This window comes from Somniosus microcephalus, chromosome 6 (assembly GCF_052327205.1).
Source record: "Somniosus microcephalus isolate GS21.2 chromosome 6, FLI_Smic_1.0, whole genome shotgun sequence".
NCBI classification, from domain to species: Eukaryota; Metazoa; Chordata; class Chondrichthyes; order Squaliformes; family Somniosidae; genus Somniosus; species Somniosus microcephalus.
In genome coordinates this window covers 35471647-35479129 of record NC_140992.1, presented here as the reverse complement: position 1 = coordinate 35479129, position 7483 = coordinate 35471647, and positions in this window count along the sequence as shown.

Below are 7483 nucleotides of genomic sequence, written 5' to 3'. Positions count from 1 at the left end.
CATACTCACCCGTCTTAGGTTAACGCTGTCCGAGAGTCTGGTTCAGAACGCGCATCCCATCCTCGTCGCCAATTGAAATAAGCCCCCAAAGTGTGGACTAAGTGATATACAAAGTCGACTACACTGGCTTGTTGTAAGAAAGACAGACCCAATAATTGAAGTAAAAACGGTTTATTCAGGCCTGGGGAGCTATGGCTCTTGCGTCCCAACACAAGGCTCCAACTCCACCGAATCTCTTGAGGTTTACACAGTTATACACATATTCCGAGACCTCCTACTCCAGAGGTCCAATCGATTTAAAAGTCTATACATTAATCACTAACTAGGTGTGTCTAACTTCTACAAGGTAACCAATAACATAAGTTTCACTTTTCACTGTATGGGCCTGTGGCCCCTCTGATTTCTTGGAAATGAGTCATCAGGTCATGTGATTTCTGAGAAACGAGACCCTCTCTCTCTTGACCACTACTAAGTTTCGTTTCTCCAGAAAAGGGTTATGTCATTGTCTCTTTTTGTAAGTTTCATCTCTCTAAACTGGTATGGTCATTTCTGCAATTAAACATACGAATAATTAGTACATTTCATCTTTAAACATTTTGCTGCGCAATTGCGTTCTACTAAACGTGCCCTTGTTACGCTCATTTTTAAATCTTACTTCAGTGTCCCCTGCCCCAGGCTGTCCCCACTCTCCTAACTGCGATCGCCTGCCGAAACCCACCCCCATCAACCTATTTAGTGCTGAGGACTGTTCGTGCATGTTCCCAGCGGTGGCCTCCTGCCACCTGAATTCCCACTCCTGCCCACCATTCAGATAGTCGGTTTGGCCGGGAGGTTGGCAAGCTACATGTAAATAAGGCCTGGTGATTAAAATCGTCCGAGCCTCGCACCAATTCCAGCATTCGAGTCCGTCTTCCACACCTATCCCACCTTGAGTTAAAGTCGACCCCTCGGACTCAGTCCTGTGACCCTTCTCCGCGCTGCTCCCTGCTCTTGAATGATTCAGCAACATGACTTGAACCTGGAATTTCTTCGGAGCTGCTCCCGCTCCATTGTCATAACTTGACTAGAAATGCGGTGGAAACTCCTCAAGAAAGGGCCACACCCGAATCGCAAACTTGTCTGTTCCCTCCACAGGTGCTGCAGTGTAGTTTCAGCATTTTTTTCAAATCCCTCCATGGCCTTGCCCCTCCCTAGCTCCATAATCTTCTCCACTGCCCCGAGATATCTGCGCTCCTCTAACTCTGCCCTTTTGAGCATCCCTGATTATAATTGCTCAACCATTGGTGGCCGTGCCTTCAGCTGCCTAAGCCCTAAGCTCTGGAATTCCCTCCCTAAACCTCTCCCCCTCTCTTTCCTCTTTCAGACATTCCTTAAAACCTACCTCTTTGACCAAGCTTTTGGTCATCTGCCCTAATTTCTCCTTAGACGTCCGGAGATCATGAAAGGCGCTATATAAATGCAAGTCTTTTTTATATGGCTCGATGTCAAATTTTTTGTCATACAATACTCCTGTGAAGTGCCTTGGGATGTTTTACTACATTGAAGGAGCTGTATAAATACAAGTTGTTGCTGTTGTTTTCTATTTCTGTTGCAGATTGCAGCATTTTGCTTTTTATGTGCTACTTTGCAACCTTAACTTCATGAAATGGCAATGGTTGCACAGAAAATTACTGCTCTGTTGTTATCTGTGGGGGAAATTGGAAGCTATGTACTTTACCACTGACTGAGAGGGAAAGTCACTCGGGGTGCCATTGCGGTCCATTCTCACACACTCTCAAGAGGTTTGTTCTCTAACATTATTGCCAGAGGCCTGGTGATAGGTTTCCACCATGGGAAGACACATGGTACAAAGAGACCAAAGGAAAGGGAAACATTAAGAATATCAAGAAAATAAAGTGTAGCGCTCTTTCAAAAATAGTTCATGTGGAAGTTGATATTTCTATTTACCTATTTATATCCTACCCCATGTGTACTTGTACATTGTGTGTCAGCTGGAGAAATGAAGTGGTAGGTTTGTTTTGCTGATAGCTAGAACTAGAAACCTCCTCTTGCTGTTCCTGGACTAGATATATGTACGTTATGGAGAGCAGCTTTTTGGTGCTGCAATGTGTTGTACTATGATTGTAGCAAATGATTCATGTGCGTGATTCTCCTTTAATATAGTTTGAGTCCTTGAGCAGAGACCAGGTATTTGCCTACAGAAAGGAAGCATAAATCAGTGGTGAGTGATTTGCCTCATGTCACACTTAGGAACAAAAGAAATAGGAGCAAGAGTAGGTCATAGGCCCATTGAGCCTGCTCCGCCATTCAATAAGATCATGGCTGAACTTCTACATCACTCCACTTTCTCACCCTAACCCCCATATCTCTTGATTCCTTTAGTGACCAAAAAATCTTGAATATACTCATCGACTGAACATCCACAGCTCTCTGGGGTAGAGAATTCCAAAGATACACAACCCTATGATTGAAGAAATTTCTTGGCCATCTTCCGACTGCCAACTCGAAAGCAAGAGAGGCAGAGTCCTGGAAGTAGTTCGTCAGTGTTCTGTATCAACTGACATGATCTGTGGCATTGGGATTGAGAACAGTTTAAAATTAGGAGGGAAAAAATATTAAATCCACAGACTATCGGTTATAGCCTAATATTTTTCCAAGGAACTTGAATAGGTTTGTCCTGTTGGTCTCAGTGAAGGAGTAGTATGTGATATAGAGGGGGACTATTGCTTGTGGTATTCCATGATAAATAGTAAGGCCCTATCATAAATCATTGTAACAGTTATTAAAGAAAAGGTTGTAAGAGCTTTAATTATAAGGTCACATGACCTCAGATTGATTAATCTTGTAAAGCAAACACTTTCTCTGAGGAAATAGGCAGTATAATCTAATTGGTTCTATTTTGAGCAGAGGGACAAATCCTTGAAGATGGCAGGGCAAGTTGATAAGGCAGTTAATAAAGTGTATGGGGTACTTGGCTTTGTAAATAGGGGAATTGAATACAAAAAGAAGGAAGTCATGCTAAACCTTTACAAATCACTGGTTAGGCTTCAGCTCAATTGTGTACAATTCTGGGCACCTCAATCGGGTACAGAGGAGGTTTACCCAGATGATACCAGGAATGAGGGACTTTAGTTTTGTGGAGAGTGTGGTGAAGCTGGGATTGTTCTCCTTAGAGCAGAGAGGGTTAAGGGGAGACCTAACAGAGGTATTCAAAATTATGAGGGATTTTGATAGAGCAAGTATGGAGAAACTCTTTCCGCTGGTAAGTGTGTTGGTGACCAGAGGTCATAGATTTAAAATAATTGGTAAAAAAACGAAAGGGGATTTGAGGAGAAATTATTTCACAAAGAGGGTTGTTATGATCTGGAACGCATTACATGACAGGGTGGTGGAATCCGATTCCATGGGAACTTTCAAAAGGCAATTGGACATGTATTTGAAGAGAACCAATTTGCAGGGTTATGACGTGTGGGACTAAATTGGATAGCTCTTTCAAAGAGCGGGCACAGGCACGAAGGACCAAATGGCCTCCTTCTGTGCTGTAAGATTCTATTGTGGGAGACTACAGTCTCCCGTGTAAAGAAATAGGCAACACAGCGAGCTACAAGAAATAGGTCTTTACTCCAACTCTCACAATACAGTACTGAATTCGTAAAGCCCGCGAGCCTGTGATGACTCACGGATTGGTCACCTGCTGGAACCTGATTGGTTTTCCTTCTCTCAGCAGCAGGCAAGTCTGAACATGCCTTATTCCTCTCAGCTTGCAACTGTCTTGCGGGGGGAGGGGAATACAGCAGTTAAAAGGGGATTATACAGGTTTATCTACATACACACAGTGTTTCCCCAATGTGGCAACGCCACATACGCCCCCCCAGAATCCTCGTTAACTGTAAAAGTCAGTCTCTGCGGAGGTTTGACCAAACGGCCGTAGCGGCTGTAGTAGCCATCTGGCGTGTGAGGAGGGCTGTCTGGGAGGTCGGCCGGTTGGTTCGTCGGCTGGTCTGGCGGCTGGTCTGCCGGTGGGCTGGCTGGATGGGCTGCCGGCGAAGGTGGGGCGGCAGCTGGGAAGTAAGGTTCTGGCATGTCTTGGTCCTCTTGTGGGGCCGCCGCCAACGCGAGAGGTCTGCCCCGCCGTGGGGGAAGAGCCGGACGAACCGGGAAGCTGAGGTCCAGGTGCACCGGTTTGAGGCGGTCTACTGAAATAAGGTCCGGCTTCCCGCCGACGTCGATAAGAAAAGCTTTGTCCCCCGTCTCCAATACTGAGAAGGGGCCGGTGTATGGTGCCTGCAGCGGGCCTCTGTGCGTGTCCCGGCGCACGAAGACGAACTCCGCATGTCGTAAGTCCCGAGGCACGTAGGATGGCTGCGGGCCGTGTTGCGAAGTGGGCACTGGACGGAATTGCTGGGCCGCGTCCTGGTGCAGGGAAAGCTGTCTGGCGGCCGACCATGGCTCCATTGTCAGGGGGAGGAAGTCGCCTGGTACTCTGAGCGGTTGGCCGTAGACCATCTCGGCCGCGGAGGCGCGGAGGTCCTCTTTGGGCACGGTGCGCAATCCCAGGAGGACCCAGGGTAGTTTGTCGATCCAGCTGGTGTCGGCCAGGCTGGCGCAGAGGGAGGCTTTCAAGGAACGATGAAAGCGCTCGCAGAGCCCGTTGGCCTGCGGGTGGTAGGCTGTTGTCCTGTGCAATTTGGTGCCGAGGCCGGCGGTGATGGCATTCCACAAGTGGGAGGTGAACTGGGGGCCTCTGTCCGAGGATATGTCGGTTGGCACGCCGAACCGGGCCACCCATGTCGAGACGAATGCTCGCGTGACGTCAGTCATGGTGGTGGAGGTGAGGGGAACCGCCTCGGGCCATCTGGTGGTGCGGTCGACGATCGTGAGCAGGTGTGTGAAACCGTGCGACAGCGACAAGGGGCCTACCAGATCGACGTGGACGTGGTCAAAACGCCTCTCGGGCACCGGGAAACACTCCAATGGCGCCTTGGTGTGCTGCTGGACCTTAGCGCGCTGACACGCCACGCATGTGTTGGTCCAGTCTCTCACATCCTTGTGGAGTCCAGGCCAGACGAACTTGGCGGACATGAGTTTCTGAGACGCACGCATCCCTGGATGTGAGAGGCCGTGGATGATGTCGAAAACTCGCTTGCACCAGGCGGATGGGACGACCGGCCTAGGCGAAGGGACTGAGACGTCGCACAGGAGGGTTGTGCCGGCTGCGTGGAAGTGGATGTCGGCCAGAGTGAGGCTGGTGGTTGACGTCCTGAGGGCCTGGATCTCCGCGTCGGCGGCCTGGTCTCTCGCCATGCTGGTGTAGTCGACGCCCAGGTGCACTGCGTGGAGTGAGGGTCTTGAGAGGCAGTCGGCCACCAAATTGTCCTTGCCGGCAACGTGGCGGATGTCCGTGGTGAACTCCGAGATGAAGTTGAGTTGGCGCTGTTGGCACGCGGACCAGGGTTCGGTTACTTTGGCCATGGCGAAAGTGAGCGGCTTGTGGTCCACGAATGCAGTGAACGGCCGGCCTTCCAGGAGGAAACAGAAGTGTCGGATTGCCAGGAACAGGGCCAGGAGCTCTCTGTCGAACGTGCTGTAGGCCTGCTCGTTCTTGCGCAGCTGTCGGCTGAAAAATGCCAGTGGCTGCCATGCGCCTTCGACCCACTGTTGCTGGACAGCACCGACGGTGTAATCCGAGGCGTCCATGGTGAGGGCGGTCTTGGCGCCCGGGATGGGGTGGGCCAGTAGTGTGGCGTTGGCCAAGGCACTTTTTGGTCTGGTGGAAGGCTGTCGCCATCTCGCTGGACCAGGTGAGTTGCTCTTTGCCCATTTTGCCCCTGGTAGCTTTGTAGAGGGGGCGCATGAGTGAGGCGGCCTTGGGCACGAAACGGTGATAGAAATTGACCATCCCCAAAAATTCCTGCAGCGCCTTGACCGAGGTGGGCTGTGGAAAGTCCGCCACCGCCTGCACCTTGGAAGGTAGGGGAATGGCTCCCCTTGGCGAGATTCTGTGGCCGAGAAAATCAATTTGCGCTGCTCCGAACTGGCATTTGGCCGGGTTGACGATTAGCCCGTGTTGGCTGAGGCACTGGAAAAGAGAGCGCAAATGCGCGATGTGCTCGGCCTTGCTGGTGCTGGCCACGAGGATATCATCCAGATAGACGAACAGGAAGCTCAGGTCCCGTAGGACAGAATCCATGAGCCGTTGGAAGGCCTGTGCGGCGTTCTTGAGCCCGAAGGGCATGCGCAGGAACTCGAACAGTCTGAAGGGGGTGATGACCGCCGTCTTCTGGACGTCTGCATAGTGGACGGGGACCTGATGGTAGCCGCGAATCAGGTCGACCTTGGAAAAGACGGACTTTCCTGCTAGGTGTGCCGAAAAGTCTTGGATGTGTGAAATGGGGTATCTATCGGGCGTGGTGGCATCGTTGAGCCATCTATAGTCGCCGCAGGGGCACCAGCCACCGCCCGGCTTGGGCACAATGTGGAGGGGGGATGACCAGGGGCTGTTCGAGCGGCGGATGATGCCCAGTTTCTCCATCGTGGCGAATTCTTCCTTGGCCACCGCCATCTTGGCTGGGTCCAGGCGCCTGGCTCGGGCGAACACTGGTGGTCCCGTAGTGGCGATGTGGTGCTCGACACCATGCTTGGCTGCCGCGGCTGAGAAGGTCGGTTGTGTGAGCCTCGGGAAATCTGCGAGTAGGCAGGCGTAGTCGTCATCCGCCGGGGCAGAGCAGGACCCGACAAGGGCCGGGCTGTTGCTCTGCTGGCAGGCCAGTGAAGCGAAAGTTGCTGCGTCGATCAGGCGCCTGTCACGGATGTCGACCAGGAGTCCGTGGGCGCAAAGAAAATCGGTGCCCAGCAAGGGATGTGCCACCGAGGCCGTCACGAAATCCCACGTAAATCGCTGGCCGTTGAAACAAACCTCGGCCCGTCGCTTTCCAAAAGTAGCGATGGCTGCGCCATTTGCCGCCACGAGGGGTGGGCCGCTGCAGCCTGCCTGGATGTCGAGCTGGGAGGCAGGAATTATGCTGCATTGGGCTCCGGTGTCGCAAAGGAATCTGCGCCCTGAAAGGGAGTCGGTTATGCACAGCAGTTTACCTGCGGCGCCGATGGCCATCGTGGCGGCGGGGGCGCAGTCGAGCAGGCCTAGATGGCGGCGCGGGGCTGGCGCGTTGGGCCGGGCGGCCATCTTGGTTTGATCGAAAGAGCAGGGTGCTCTGCAGCGTTGGGCCTTGTGGCCGAAACGCGCATGGTAGTAGCATAGTTCTGCGGCCTGGCGTGGCGGCGTGCGCTCGGTGGCATCGGGGGGCCTCGCGGCTGCACAGCCGAGTTGGGCGACGGCGAAGACTTTGTCCGCGGCGGCTGCCAGTTGTACGCAGTCCGTGATCGGGGACCCCGCGAGGGCAGTCTGTACCTGCTGAGGAAGCAGGCTGAGGAAAAGGGCCCAAAACAAGAAGCACTGCGGTTCAGAGTCCAGGAGCGCAAGCAT